Source organism: Crinia signifera, chromosome 7 (genome assembly GCF_055691185.1).
Source record: "Crinia signifera chromosome 7, ASM5569118v1, whole genome shotgun sequence".
Lineage (NCBI taxonomy): Eukaryota > Metazoa > Chordata > Amphibia > Anura > Myobatrachidae > Crinia > Crinia signifera.
In genome coordinates, this window is record NC_139223.1 from 90,457,902 (window position 1) to 90,470,656 (window position 12,755).

The window sequence follows — 12,755 nt, forward strand, 5'->3', positions numbered from 1 at the left end:
AGTTAGGAAACTTTTTTATTAGCTTACCTGGTTATAGAAGTAGAAGAGTGCAAAAAAGTGCCTGTATCTCACCTACAGTCATACCACATTGGATACGCCCAATCTCGTCTGATCTTGGAAGTTAAGCAGTGATGGGCCTGGTTAGTACTTGGGTGGGGGACCACATGGGAACACCAGGTGCTGTAGGTTTTTTCCCATTACTGGCAAATTGTTTTTATTCTCTAGCTATTTAAATTGGAAACTTTTTCTTTTTATTGCCAATACAGACATTTGGGAGAGGTCAAACAGACACAATAGCCATTACATAAAAACTTAGCACACTGTTTAGGCCCAATTCCAACTGCTTTTGGCAGCTAAACAGTGTTGACCCTCTTTAGTAGTTTAATTTGAGACCACCTGCTTATATCATGTCCTGTAGGTCTTTTTACATTATCAACACATGATTTTTTTCAGTAAGCCAAAACAGTTAGGAAACTTTTTTTTTAGCTTACCTGGTTATAGAAGTAGAAGAGTGCAAAAAAGTGCCTGTATCTCACCTACAGCCATACCACATTGGATACGCCCAATCTCGTCTGATCTTGGAAGCTAAGCAGTGATGGGCCTGGTTAGTACTTGGGTGGGTGAGCACATGGGAACACCAGGTGCTGTAGGTTTTTTACCATTACTGGCAAATTGTTTTTATTCTCTAGCTATTTAAATTGGAAACTTTTTTTTATTGCCAGTACAGACATTTGGAAGAGGTCAAACAGACACAATAGCCATCACCTAAAAACTTACCACACTGTTTAGGCCCAATCCCAACTGCTTTTGGCAGCTAAACAGTGTTGAGCCTCTTTAGTAGTTTAATTTGAGACCACGTGCTTATATCATGTCCTGTAGGTCTTTTTACATTATCAACACATGATTTTTTTCAGTAAGCCAAAACAGTTAGGAAACTTTTTTATTAGCTTACCTGGTTATAGAAGTAGAAGAGTGCAAAAAAGTGCCTGTATCTCACCTACAGCCATACCACATTGGATACGCCCAATCTCGTCTGATCTTTGAAGCTAAGCAGTGATGGGCCTGGTTAGTACTTGGGTGGGTGAGCACATGGGAACACCAGGTGCTGTAGGTTTTTTACCATTACTGGCAAATTGTTTTTATTCTCTAGCTATTTAAATTGGAAACTTTTTTTTATTGCCAGTACAGACATTTGGAAGAGGTCAAACAGACACAATAGCCATCACCTAAAAACTTACCACACTGTTTAGGCCCAATCCCAACTGCTTTTGGCAGCTAAACAGTGTTGAGCCTCTTTAGTAGTTTAATTTGAGACCACGTGCTTATATCATGTCCTGTAGGTCTTTTTACATTATCAACACATGATTTTTTTCAGTAAGCCAAAACAGTTAGGAAACTTTTTTATTAGCTTACCTGGTTATAGAAGTAGAAGAGTGCAAAAAAGTGCCTGTATCTCACCTACAGCCATACCACATTGGATACGCCCAATCTCGTCTGATCTTTGAAGCTAAGCAGTGATGGGCCTGGTTAGTACTTGGGTGGGTGAGCACATGGGAACACCAGGTGCTGTAGGTTTTTTACCATTACTGGCAAATTGTTTTTATTCTCTAGCTATTTAAATTGGAAACTTTTTTTTATTGCCAGTACAGACATTTGGAAGAGGTCAAACAGACACAATAGCCATCACCTAAAAACTTACCACACTGTTTAGGCCCAATCCCAACTGCTTTTGGCAGCTAAACAGTGTTGAGCCTCTTTAGTAGTTTAATTTGAGACCACGTGCTTATATCATGTCCTGTAGGTCTTTTTACATTATCAACACATGATTTTTTTCAGTAAGCCAAAACAGTTAGGAAACTTTTTTATTAGCTTACCTGGTTATAGAAGTAGAAGAGTGCAAAAAAGTGCACGTATCTCACCTACAGCCATACCACATTGGATACGCCTAATCTCATCTGATCTTGGAAGCTAAGCAGTGATGGGCCTGGTTAGTACTTGGGTGGGTGACCACATGGGAACACCAGGTGCTGTAGGTTTTTTACCATTACTGGCAAATTGTTTTTATTCTCTAGCTATTTAAATTGGAAACTTTTTTTTATTGCCAGTACAGACATTTGGAAGAGGTCAAACAGACACAATAGCCATCACCTAAAAACTTACCACACTGTTTAGGCCCAATCCCAACTGCTTTTGGCAGCTAAACAGTGTTGAGCCTCTTTAGTAGTTTAATTTGAGACCACCTGCTTATATCATGTCCTGTAGGTCTTTTTACATTATCAACACATGATTTTTTTCAGTAAGCCAAAACAGTTAGGAAACTTTTTTATTAGCTTACCTGGTTATAGAAGTAGAAGAGTGCAAAAAAGTGCCTGTATCTCACCTACAGCCATACCACATTGGATACGCCCAATCTCGTCTGATCTTGGAAGCTAAGCAGTGATGGGCCTGGTTAGTACTTGGGTGGGGGACCACATGGGAACACCAGGTGCTGTAGGTTTGTTCCCATTACTGGCAAATTGTTTTTATTCTCTAGCTATTTAAATTGGAAACTTTTTCTTTTTATTGCTAATACAGACATTTGGGAGAGGTCAAACAGACACAATAGCCATCACATAAAAACTTACCACACTGTTTAGGCCCAATTCCAACTGCTTTTGGCAGCTAAACAGTGTTGAGCCTATTTAGTAGTTTAATTTGAGACCACCTGCTAATATTATGTCCTGTACGTCTTTTTACATTACCAACACATGATTTTTTTCAGTAAGCCAAAACAGTTAGGAAACTTTTTTATTAGCTTACCTGGTTATGGAAGTAGAAGAGGGCAAAAAAGTGCCGGTATCTCACCTACAGTCATACCACATTGGATACGCCCAATCTCGTCTGATCTTGGAAGCTATGCAGTGATGGGCCTGGTTAGTACTTGGGTGGGTGACCACATGGGAACACCAGGTGCTGTAGGTTTTTTACCATTACTGGCAAATTGTTTTTATTCTCTAGCTATTTAAATTGGAAACTTTTTTTTAAATTGCCAGTACAGACATTTGGAAGAGGTCAAACAGACACAATAGCCATCACCTAAAAACTTACCACACTGTTTAGGCCCAATTCCAACTGCTTTTGGCAGCTAAACAGTGTTGAGCCTCTTTAGTAGTTTAATTTGAGACCACCTGCTTATATCATGTCCTGTAGGTCTTTTTACATTATCAACACATGATTTTTTTCAGTAAGCCAAAACAGTTAGGAAACTTTTTGATTAGCTTACCTGGTTATAGAAGTAGAAGAGGGCAAAAAAGTGCCTGTATCTCACCTACAGCCATACCACATTGGATACGCCCAATCTCGTCTGATCTTGGAAGCTAAGCAGTGATGGGCCTGGTTAGTACTTGGGTGGGTGACCACATGGGAACACCAGGTGCTGTAGGTTTTTTCCCATTACTGGCAAATTGTTTTTATTCTCTAGCTATTCAAATTGGAAACTTTTTTTTATTGCCAGTACAGACATTTGGAAGAGGTCAAACAGACACAATAGCCATCACCTAAAAACTTACCACACTGTTTAGGCCCAATTCCAACTGCTTTTGGCAGCTAAACAGTGTTGAGCCTCTTTAGTAGTTTAATTTGGGACCACCTGCTTATATCATGTCCTGTAGGTCTTTTTACATTATCAACACATGATTTATTTCAGTAAGCCAAAACAGTTAGGAAACTTTTTTATTAGCTTACCTGGTTATAGAAGTAGAAGAGTGCAAAAAAGTGCCTGTATCTCACCTACAGTCATACCACATTGGATACGCCCAATCTTGTCTAATCTTGGAAGTTAAACAGTGATGGGCCTGGTTAGTACTTGGGTGGGGGACCACATGTGAACACCAGGTACTGTAGGTTTTTTCCCATTACTGGCAAATTGTTTTTATTCTCTAGCTATTTAAATTGGAAACTTTTTCTTTTTATTGCCAATACAGACATTTGGGAGAGGTCAAACAGACACAATATCCATCACATAAAAACTTACCACACTGTTTAGGCCCAATTCCAACTGCCTTTGGCAGCTAAACAGTGTTGAGCCTCTTTAGTAGTTTAATTTGAGACCACCTGCTTATATCATGTCCTGTAGGTCTTTTTACATTATCAACACATGATTTTTTTCAGTAAGCCAAAACAGTTAGGAAACTTTTTTTTTAGCTTACCTGGTTATAGAAGTAGAAGAGTGCAAAAAAGTGCCTTTATCTCACCTACAGCCATACCACGTTGGATACGCCCAATCTCGTCTGATCTTGGAAGCTAAGCAGTGATGGGCCTGGTTAGTACTTGGGTGGGTGACCACATGGGAACACCAGGTGCTGTAGGTTTTTTACCATTACTGGCAAATTGTTTTTATTCTCTAGCTATTTAAATTAAAAACTTTTTTTTGTTGCCAGTACAGACATTTGGAAGAGGTCAAACAGACACAATAGCCATCACCTAAAAACTTACCACACTGTTTAGGCCCAATCCCAACTGCTTTTGGCAGCTAAACAGTGTTGAGCCTCTTAAGTAGTTTAATTTGAGACCACCTGCTTATATCATGTCCTGTAGGTCTTTTTACATTATCAACACATGATTTTTTTCAGTAAGCCAAAACAGTTAGGAAACTTTTTTATTAGCTTACCTGGTTATAGAAGTAGAAGAGTGCAAAAAAAAGCCTGTATCTTACCTACAGCCATACCACATTGGATACGCCCAATCTCGTCTGATCTTGGAAGCTAAGCAGTGATGGGCCTGGTTAGTACTTGGGTGGGTGACCACATGGGAACACCAGGTGCGGTAGGTTTTTTCCCATTACTGGCAAATTGTTTTTATTCTCTAGCTATTCAAATTGGAAACTTTTTTTTATTGCCAGTACAGACATTTGGAAGAGGTCAAACAGACACAATAGCCATCACCTAAAAACTTACCACACTGTTTAGGCCCAATCCCAACTGCTTTTGGCAGCTAAACAGTGTTGAGCCTCTTTAGTAGTTTAATTTGGGACCACCTGCTTATATCATGTCCTGTAGGTCTTTTTACATTATCAACACATGATTTTTTTCAGTAAGCCAAAACAGTTAGGAAACTTTTTTATTAGCTTACCTGGTTATAGAAGTAGAAGAGTGCAAAAAAGTGCCTGTATCTCACCTACAGTCATACCACATTGGATACGCCCAATCTCGTCTGATCTTGGAAGCTAAGCAGTGATGGGCCTGGTTAGTACTTGGGTGGGGGACCACATGGGAACACCAGGTGCTGTAAGTTTTTTCCCATTACTGGCAAATTGTTTTTATTCTCTAGCTATTTAAATTGGAAACTTTTTATTTTTATTGCCAATACAGACATTTGGGAGAGGTCAAACAGACACAATAGCCATCACATAAAAACTTACCACACTGTTTAGGCCCAATTCCAACTGCTTTTGGCAGCTAAACAGTGTTGAGCCTCTTTAGTAGTTTAATTTGAGACCACCTGCTAATATTATGTCCTGTACGTCTTTTTACATTACCAACACATGATTTTTTTCAGTAAGCCAAAACAGTTAGGAAACTTTTTTATTAGCTTACCTGGTTATGGAAGTAGAAGAGGGCAAAAAAGTGCCTGTATCTCATCTACAGCCATACCACATTGGACACACCCAATCTCGTCTGATCTTGGAAGCTAAGCAGTGTTGGGCCTGTTTAGTACTTGGGTGGGAGACCACATGGGAACACCAGGTGATGTAGGTTTTTCCCATTACTGGCAAATTGTTTTTATTCTCTAGCTATTTAAATTGGAAACTTTTTCTTTTTATTGCCAGTACAGACATTTGGAAGAGGTCAAACAGACACAATAGCTATCACCTAAAAACTTACCACAGTGTTTAGGCCCAATTCCAACTGCTTTTCGCAGCTAAACAGTGTTGAGCCTCTTTAGTAGTTTAATTTGAGACCACCTGCTTATATCATGTCCTGTAGGTCTTTTTACATTATCAACACATGATTTTTTTCAGTAAGCCAAAACAGTTAGGAAACTTTTTATTAGCTTACCTGGTTATAGAAGTAGAAGAGTGCAAAAAAGTGCCTGTATCTCACCTACAGCCATACCACATTGGATACGCCCAATCTCGTCTGATCTTGGAAGCTAAGCAGTGATGGGCCTGGTTAGTACTTGGGTGGGTGACCACATGGGAACACCAGGTGCTGTAGGGTTTTCCCATTACTGGCAAATTGTTTTTATTCTCTAGCTATATAAATTGGAAACTTTTTTTTATTGCCAGTACAGACATTTGGAAGAGGTCAAACAGACACAATAGCCATCACCTAAAAACTTACCACACTGTTTAGGCCCAATTCCAACTGCTTTTGGCAGCTAAACAGTGTTGAGCCTCTTTAGTAGTTTAATTTGAGACCACCTGCTTATATCATGTCCTGTAGGTCTTTTTACATTATCAACACATGATTTTTTTCAGTAAGCCAAAACAGTTAGGAAACTTTTTGATTAGCTTACCTGGTTATAGAAGTAGAAGAGGGCAAAAAAGTGCCTGTATCTCACCTACAGCCATACCACATTGAATAAGCCTAATCTCGTCTGATCTTGGAAGCTAAGCAGTGATGGGCCTGGTTAGTACTTGGGTGGGTGACCACATGGGAACACCAGGTGCTGTAGGTTTTTTCCCATTACTGGCAAATTGTTTTTATTCTCTAGCTATTCAAATTGGAAACTTTTTTTTATTGCCAGTACAGACATTTGGAAGAGGTCAAACAGACACAATAGCCATCACCTAAAAACTTACCACACTGTTTAGGCCCAATTCCAACTGCTTTTGGCAGCTAAACAGTGTTGAGCCTCTTTAGTAGTTTAATTTGGGACCACCTGCTTATATCATGTCCTGTAGGTCTTTTTACATTATCAACACATGATTTATTTCAGTAAGCCAAAACAGTTAGGAAACTTTTTTATTAGCTTACCTGGTTATAGAAGTAGAAGAGTGCAAAAAAGTGCCTGTATCTCACCTACAGTCATACCACATTGGATACGCCCAATCTCGTCTAATCTTGGAAGTTAAACAGTGATGGGCCTGGTTAGTACTTGGGTGGGGGACCACATGTGAACACCAGGTACTGTAGGTTTTTTCCCATTACTGGCAAATTGTTTTTATTCTCTAGCTATTTAAATTGGAAACTTTTTCTTTTTATTGCCAATACAGACATTTGGGAGAGGTCAAACAGACACAATATCCATCACATAAAAACTTACCACACTGTTTAGGCCCAATTCCAACTGCTTTTGGCAGCTAAACAGTGTTGAGCCTCTTTAGTAGTTTAATTTGAGACCACCTGCTTATATCATGTCCTGTAGGTCTTTTTACATTATCAACACATGATTTTTTTCAGTAAGCCAAAACAGTTAGGAAACTTTTTTTTTAGCTTACCTGGTTATAGAAGTAGAAGAGTGCAAAAAAGTGCCTTTATCTCACCTACAGCCATACCACATTGGATACGCCCAATCTCGTCTGATCTTGGAAGCTAAGCAGTGATGGGCCTGGTTAGTACTTGGGTGGGTGACCACATGGGAACACCAGGTGCTGTAGGTTTTTTACCATTACTGGCAAATTGTTTTTATTCTCTAGCTATTTAAATTAAAAACTTTTTTTTGTTGCCAGTACAGACATTTGGAAGAGGTCAAACAGACACAATAGCCATCACCTAAAAACTTACCACACTGTTTAGGCCCAATCCCAACTGCTTTTGGCAGCTAAACAGTGTTGAGCCTCTTAAGTAGTTTAATTTGAGACCACCTGCTTATATCATGTCCTGTAGGTCTTTTTACATTATCAACACATGATTTTTTTCAGTAAGCCAAAACAGTTAGGAAACTTTTTTATTAGCTTACCTGGTTATAGAAGTAGAAGAGTGCAAAAAAGTGCCTGTATCTCACCTACAGCCATACCACATTGGATACGCCCAATCTCGTCTGATCTTGGAAGCTAAGCAGTGATGGGCCTGGTTAGTACTTGGGTGGGTGACCACATGGGAACACCAGGTGCGGTAGGTTTTTTCCCATTACTGGCAAATTGTTTTTATTCTCTAGCTATTCAAATTGGAAACTTTTTTTTATTGCCAGTACAGACATTTGGAAGAGGTCAAACAGACACAATAGCCATCACCTAAAAACTTACCACACTGTTTAGGCCCAATCCCAACTGCTTTTGGCAGCTAAACAGTGTTGAGCCTCTTTAGTAGTTTAATTTGGGACCACCTGCTTATATCATGTCCTGTAGGTCTTTTTACATTATCAACACATGATTTTTTTCAGTAAGCCAAAACAGTTAGGAAACTTTTTTATTAGCTTACCTGGTTATAGAAGTAGAAGAGTGCAAAAAAGTGCCTGTATCTCACCTACAGTCATACCACATTGGATACGCCCAATCTCGTCTGATCTTGGAAGCTAAGCAGTGATGGGCCTGGTTAGTACTTGGGTGGGGGACCACATGGGAACACCAGGTGCTGTAAGTTTTTTCCCATTACTGGCAAATTGTTTTTATTCTCTAGCTATTTAAATTGGAAACTTTTTCTTTTTATTGCCAATACAGACATTTGGGAGAGGTCAAACAGACACAATAGCCATCACATAAAAACTTACCACACTGTTTAGGCCCAATTCCAACTGCTTTTGGCAGCTAAACAGTGTTGAGCCTCTTTAGTAGTTTAATTTGAGACCACCTGCTTATATCATGTCCTGTAGGTCTTTTTACATTATCAACACATGATTTTTTTCAGTAAGCCAAAACAGTTAGGAAACTTTTTTTATTAGCTTACCTGGTTATAGAAGTATTTTTTTTATTGCCAGTACAGACATTTGGAAGAGGTCAAACAGACACAATAGCCATCACCTAAAAACTTACCACACTGTTTAGGCCCAATCCCAACTGCTTTTGGCAGCTAAACAGTATTGAGCCTCTTTAGTAGTTTAATTTGAGACCACGTGCTTATATCATGTCCTGTAGGTCTTTTTACATTATCAACACATGATTTTTTTCAGTAAGCCAAAACAGTTAGGAAACTTTTTTATTAGCTTACCTGGTTATAGAAGTAGAAGAGTGCAAAAAAGTGCCTGTATCTCACCTACAGCCATACCACATTGGATACGCCCAATCTCGTCTGATCTTTGAAGCTAAGCAGTGATGGGCCTGGTTAGTACTTGGGTGGGTGAGCACATGGGAACACCAGGTGCTGTAGGGTTTTTACCATTACTGGCAAATTGTTTTTATTCTCTAGCTATTTAAATTGGAAACTTTTTTTTATTGCCAGTACAGACATTTGGAAGAGGTCAAACAGACACAATAGCCATCACCTAAAAACTTACCACACTGTTTAGGCCCAATCCCAACTGCTTTTGGCAGCTAAACAGGGTTGAGCCTCTTTAGTAGTTTAATTTGAGACCACGTGCTTATATCATGTCCTGTAGGTCTTTTTACATTATCAACACATGATTTTTTTCAGTAAGCCAAAACAGTTAGGAAACTTTTTTATTAGCTTACCTGGTTATAGAAGTAGAAGAGTGCAAAAAAGTGCCTGTATCTCACCTACAGCCATACCACATTGGATACGCCCAATCTCGTCTGATCTTTGAAGCTAAGCAGTGATGGGCCTGGTTAGTACTTGGGTGGGTGAGCACATGGGAACACCAGGTGCTGTAGGTTTTTTACCATTACTGGCAAATTGTTTTTATTTTCTAGCTATTTAAATTGGAAACTTTTTTTTATTGCCAGTACAGACATTTGGAAGAGGTCAAACAGACACAATAGCCATCACCTAAAAACTTACCACACTGTTTAGGCCCAATCCCAACTGCTTTTGGCAGCTAAACAGTGTTGAGCCTCTTTAGTAGTTTAATTTGAGACCACGTGCTTATATCATGTCCTGTAGGTCTTTTTACATTATCAACACATGATTTTTTTCAGTAAGCCAAAACAGTTAGGAAACTTTTTTATTAGCTTACCTGGTTATAGAAGTAGAAGAGTGCAAAAAAGTGCACGTATCTCACCTACAGCCATACCACATTGGATACGCCCAATCTCATCTGATCTTGGAAGCTAAGCAGTGATGGGCCTGGTTAGTACTTGGGTGGGTGACCACATGGGAACACCAGGTGCTGTAGGTTTTTTACCATTACTGGCAAATTGTTTTTATTCTCTAGCTATTTAAATTGGAAACTTTTTTTTATTGCCAGTACAGACATTTGGAAGAGGTCAAACAGACACAATAGCCATCACCTAAAAACTTACCACACTGTTTAGGCCCAATCCCAACTGCTTTTGGCAGCTAAACAGTGTTGAGCCTCTTTAGTAGTTTAATTTGAGACCACCTGCTTATATAATGTCCTGTAGGTCTTTTTACATTATCAACACATGATTTTTTTCAGTAAGCCAAAACAGTTAGGAAACTTTTTTATTAGCTTACCTGGTTATAGAAGTAGAAGAGTGCAAAAAAGTGCCTGTATCTCACCTACAGCCATACCACATTGGATACGCCCAATCTCGTCTGATCTTGGAAGCTAAGCAGTGATGGGCCTGGTTAGTACTTGGGTGGGGGACCACATGGGAACACCAGGTGCTGTAGGTTTGTTCCCATTACTGGCAAATTGTTTTTATTCTCTAGCTATTTAAATTGGAAACTTTTTCTTTTTATTGCTAATACAGACATTTGGGAGAGGTCAAACAGACACAATAGCCATCACATAAAAACTTACCACACTGTTTAGGCCCAATTCCAACTGCTTTTGGCAGCTAAACAGTGTTGAGCCTATTTAGTAGTTTAATTTGAGACCACCTGCTAATATTATGTCCTGTACGTCTTTTTACATTACCAACACATGATTTTTTTCAGTAAGCCAAAACAGTTAGGAAACTTTTTTATTAGCTTACCTGGTTATGGAAGTAGAAGAGGGCAAAAAAGTGCCGGTATCTCACCTACAGTCATACCACATTGGATACGCCCAATCTCGTCTGATCTTGGAAGCTATGCAGTGATGGGCCTGGTTAGTACTTGGGTGGGTGACCACATGGGAACACCAGGTGCTGTAGGTTTTTTACCATTACTGGCAAATTGTTTTTATTCTCTAGCTATTTAAATTGGAAACTTTTTTTTAAATTGCCAGTACAGACATTTGGAAGAGGTCAAACAGACACAATAGCCATCACCTAAAAACTTACCACACTGTTTAGGCCCAATTCCAACTGCTTTTGGCAGCTAAACAGTGTTGAGCCTCTTTAGTAGTTTAATTTGAGACCACCTGCTTATATCATGTCCTGTAGGTCTTTTTACATTATCAACACATGATTTTTTTCAGTAAGCCAAAACAGTTAGGAAACTTTTTGATTAGCTTACCTGGTTATAGAAGTAGAAGAGGGCAAAAAAGTGCCTGTATCTCACCTACAGCCATACCACATTGGATACGCCCAATCTCGTCTGATCTTGGAAGCTAAGCAGTGATGGGCCTGGTTAGTACTTGGGTGGGTGACCACATGGGAACACCAGGTGCTGTAGGTTTTTTCCCATTACTGGCAAATTGTTTTTATTCTCTAGCTATTCAAATTGGAAACTTTTTTTTATTGCCAGTACAGACATTTGGAAGAGGTCAAACAGACACAATAGCCATCACCTAAAAACTTACCACACTGTTTAGGCCCAATTCCAACTGCTTTTGGCAGCTAAACAGTGTTGAGCCTCTTTAGTAGTTTAATTTGGGACCACCTGCTTATATCATGTCCTGTAGGTCTTTTTACATTATCAACACATGATTTTTTTCAGTAAGCCAAAACAGTTAGGAAACTTTTTTTTTAGCTTACCTGGTTATAGAAGTAGAAGAGTGCAAAAAAGTGCCTTTATCTCACCTACAGCCATACCACATTGGATACGCCCAATCTCGTCTGATCTTGGAAGCTAAGCAGTGATGGGCCTGGTTAGTACTTGGGTGGGTGACCACATGGGAACACCAGGTGCTGTAGGTTTTTTACCATTACTGGCAAATTGTTTTTATTCTCTAGCTATTTAAATTAAAAACTTTTTTTTGTTGCCAGTACAGACATTTGGAAGAGGTCAAACAGACACAATAGCCATCACCTAAAAACTTACCACACTGTTTAGGCCCAATCCCAACTGCTTTTGGCAGCTAAACAGTGTTGAGCCTCTTAAGTAGTTTAATTTGAGACCACCTGCTTATATCATGTCCTGTAGGTCTTTTTACATTATCAACACATGATTTTTTTCAGTAAGCCAAAACAGTTAGGAAACTTTTTTATTAGCTTACCTGGTTATAGAAGTAGAAGAGTGCAAAAAAAAGCCTGTATCTTACCTACAGCCATACCACATTGGATACGCCCAATCTCGTCTGATCTTGGAAGCTAAGCAGTGATGGGCCTGGTTAGTACTTAGGTGGGTGACCACATGGGAACACCAGGTGCGGTAGGTTTTTTCCCATTACTGGCAAATTGTTTTTATTCTCTAGCTATTCAAATTGGAAACTTTTTTTTATTGCCAGTACAGACATTTGGAAGAGGTCAAACAGACACAATAGCCATCACCTAAAAACTTACCACACTGTTTAGGCCCAATCCCAACTGCTTTTGGCAGCTAAACAGTGTTGAGCCTCTTTAGTAGTTTAATTTGGGACCACCTGCTTATATCATGTCCTGTAGGTCTTTTTACATTATCAACACATGATTTTTTTCAGTAAGCCAAAACAGTTAGGAAACTTTTTTATTA

General features: G+C 39.2%; 25 non-coding genes and 2 pseudogenes across 25 annotated transcripts; all 27 read left to right on the forward strand.

The window, feature by feature from the left end:
* The first annotated feature begins 70 nt into the window (after window positions 1-70).
* Window positions 71-189, forward strand: LOC146022265 (5S ribosomal RNA). Its single transcript, XR_014451730.1, has one exon. It is a non-coding gene; the product is annotated as a 5S ribosomal RNA (ribosomal RNA).
* A 345-nt stretch (window positions 190-534) lies between these two features.
* Window positions 535-653, forward strand: LOC146022863 (5S ribosomal RNA). Its single transcript, XR_014452303.1, has one exon. It is a non-coding gene; the product is annotated as a 5S ribosomal RNA (ribosomal RNA).
* A 342-nt stretch (window positions 654-995) lies between these two features.
* On the forward strand, window positions 996-1,114 carry LOC146024251 (5S ribosomal RNA). The gene has a single exon (XR_014453638.1). It is a non-coding gene; the product is annotated as a 5S ribosomal RNA (ribosomal RNA).
* Window positions 1,115-1,456: 342 nt separating this feature from the next.
* Window positions 1,457-1,575, forward strand: LOC146024252 (5S ribosomal RNA). Its single transcript, XR_014453639.1, has one exon. It is a non-coding gene; the product is annotated as a 5S ribosomal RNA (ribosomal RNA).
* A 342-nt stretch (window positions 1,576-1,917) lies between these two features.
* LOC146025263 (5S ribosomal RNA) lies at window positions 1,918-2,036 on the forward strand. The gene has a single exon (XR_014454084.1). It is a non-coding gene; the product is annotated as a 5S ribosomal RNA (ribosomal RNA).
* Window positions 2,037-2,378: 342 nt separating this feature from the next.
* LOC146025411 (5S ribosomal RNA) lies at window positions 2,379-2,497 on the forward strand. Its single transcript, XR_014454110.1, has one exon. It is a non-coding gene; the product is annotated as a 5S ribosomal RNA (ribosomal RNA).
* Window positions 2,498-2,842: 345 nt separating this feature from the next.
* LOC146022921 (5S ribosomal RNA) lies at window positions 2,843-2,961 on the forward strand. Its single transcript, XR_014452357.1, has one exon. It is a non-coding gene; the product is annotated as a 5S ribosomal RNA (ribosomal RNA).
* A 344-nt stretch (window positions 2,962-3,305) lies between these two features.
* Window positions 3,306-3,424, forward strand: LOC146024823 (5S ribosomal RNA). The gene has a single exon (XR_014454039.1). It is a non-coding gene; the product is annotated as a 5S ribosomal RNA (ribosomal RNA).
* Window positions 3,425-3,766: 342 nt separating this feature from the next.
* LOC146024742 (5S ribosomal RNA) lies at window positions 3,767-3,885 on the forward strand (annotated as a pseudogene).
* Window positions 3,886-4,230: 345 nt separating this feature from the next.
* Window positions 4,231-4,349, forward strand: LOC146025437 (5S ribosomal RNA). Its single transcript, XR_014454135.1, has one exon. It is a non-coding gene; the product is annotated as a 5S ribosomal RNA (ribosomal RNA).
* A 342-nt stretch (window positions 4,350-4,691) lies between these two features.
* LOC146021662 (5S ribosomal RNA) lies at window positions 4,692-4,810 on the forward strand. The gene has a single exon (XR_014451139.1). It is a non-coding gene; the product is annotated as a 5S ribosomal RNA (ribosomal RNA).
* Window positions 4,811-5,152: 342 nt separating this feature from the next.
* On the forward strand, window positions 5,153-5,271 carry LOC146022839 (5S ribosomal RNA). Its single transcript, XR_014452279.1, has one exon. It is a non-coding gene; the product is annotated as a 5S ribosomal RNA (ribosomal RNA).
* A 345-nt stretch (window positions 5,272-5,616) lies between these two features.
* On the forward strand, window positions 5,617-5,735 carry LOC146022907 (5S ribosomal RNA). The gene has a single exon (XR_014452343.1). It is a non-coding gene; the product is annotated as a 5S ribosomal RNA (ribosomal RNA).
* Window positions 5,736-6,078: 343 nt separating this feature from the next.
* LOC146021441 (5S ribosomal RNA) lies at window positions 6,079-6,197 on the forward strand. The gene has a single exon (XR_014450928.1). It is a non-coding gene; the product is annotated as a 5S ribosomal RNA (ribosomal RNA).
* Window positions 6,198-6,538: 341 nt separating this feature from the next.
* On the forward strand, window positions 6,539-6,657 carry LOC146023125 (5S ribosomal RNA). Its single transcript, XR_014452553.1, has one exon. It is a non-coding gene; the product is annotated as a 5S ribosomal RNA (ribosomal RNA).
* A 342-nt stretch (window positions 6,658-6,999) lies between these two features.
* On the forward strand, window positions 7,000-7,118 carry LOC146024019 (5S ribosomal RNA). The gene has a single exon (XR_014453416.1). It is a non-coding gene; the product is annotated as a 5S ribosomal RNA (ribosomal RNA).
* A 345-nt stretch (window positions 7,119-7,463) lies between these two features.
* LOC146024940 (5S ribosomal RNA) lies at window positions 7,464-7,582 on the forward strand. The gene has a single exon (XR_014454051.1). It is a non-coding gene; the product is annotated as a 5S ribosomal RNA (ribosomal RNA).
* Window positions 7,583-7,924: 342 nt separating this feature from the next.
* Window positions 7,925-8,043, forward strand: LOC146021663 (5S ribosomal RNA). Its single transcript, XR_014451140.1, has one exon. It is a non-coding gene; the product is annotated as a 5S ribosomal RNA (ribosomal RNA).
* A 342-nt stretch (window positions 8,044-8,385) lies between these two features.
* LOC146022840 (5S ribosomal RNA) lies at window positions 8,386-8,504 on the forward strand. The gene has a single exon (XR_014452280.1). It is a non-coding gene; the product is annotated as a 5S ribosomal RNA (ribosomal RNA).
* Window positions 8,505-9,111: 607 nt separating this feature from the next.
* On the forward strand, window positions 9,112-9,230 carry LOC146024723 (5S ribosomal RNA; annotated as a pseudogene).
* Window positions 9,231-9,572: 342 nt separating this feature from the next.
* Window positions 9,573-9,691, forward strand: LOC146024253 (5S ribosomal RNA). The gene has a single exon (XR_014453640.1). It is a non-coding gene; the product is annotated as a 5S ribosomal RNA (ribosomal RNA).
* Window positions 9,692-10,033: 342 nt separating this feature from the next.
* Window positions 10,034-10,152, forward strand: LOC146022045 (5S ribosomal RNA). The gene has a single exon (XR_014451513.1). It is a non-coding gene; the product is annotated as a 5S ribosomal RNA (ribosomal RNA).
* A 342-nt stretch (window positions 10,153-10,494) lies between these two features.
* On the forward strand, window positions 10,495-10,613 carry LOC146025412 (5S ribosomal RNA). Its single transcript, XR_014454111.1, has one exon. It is a non-coding gene; the product is annotated as a 5S ribosomal RNA (ribosomal RNA).
* A 345-nt stretch (window positions 10,614-10,958) lies between these two features.
* Window positions 10,959-11,077, forward strand: LOC146022922 (5S ribosomal RNA). The gene has a single exon (XR_014452358.1). It is a non-coding gene; the product is annotated as a 5S ribosomal RNA (ribosomal RNA).
* Window positions 11,078-11,421: 344 nt separating this feature from the next.
* On the forward strand, window positions 11,422-11,540 carry LOC146025057 (5S ribosomal RNA). The gene has a single exon (XR_014454062.1). It is a non-coding gene; the product is annotated as a 5S ribosomal RNA (ribosomal RNA).
* A 342-nt stretch (window positions 11,541-11,882) lies between these two features.
* On the forward strand, window positions 11,883-12,001 carry LOC146025173 (5S ribosomal RNA). Its single transcript, XR_014454075.1, has one exon. It is a non-coding gene; the product is annotated as a 5S ribosomal RNA (ribosomal RNA).
* Window positions 12,002-12,343: 342 nt separating this feature from the next.
* On the forward strand, window positions 12,344-12,462 carry LOC146022582 (5S ribosomal RNA). The gene has a single exon (XR_014452032.1). It is a non-coding gene; the product is annotated as a 5S ribosomal RNA (ribosomal RNA).
* The last annotated feature ends 293 nt before the right edge of the window (window positions 12,463-12,755 follow it).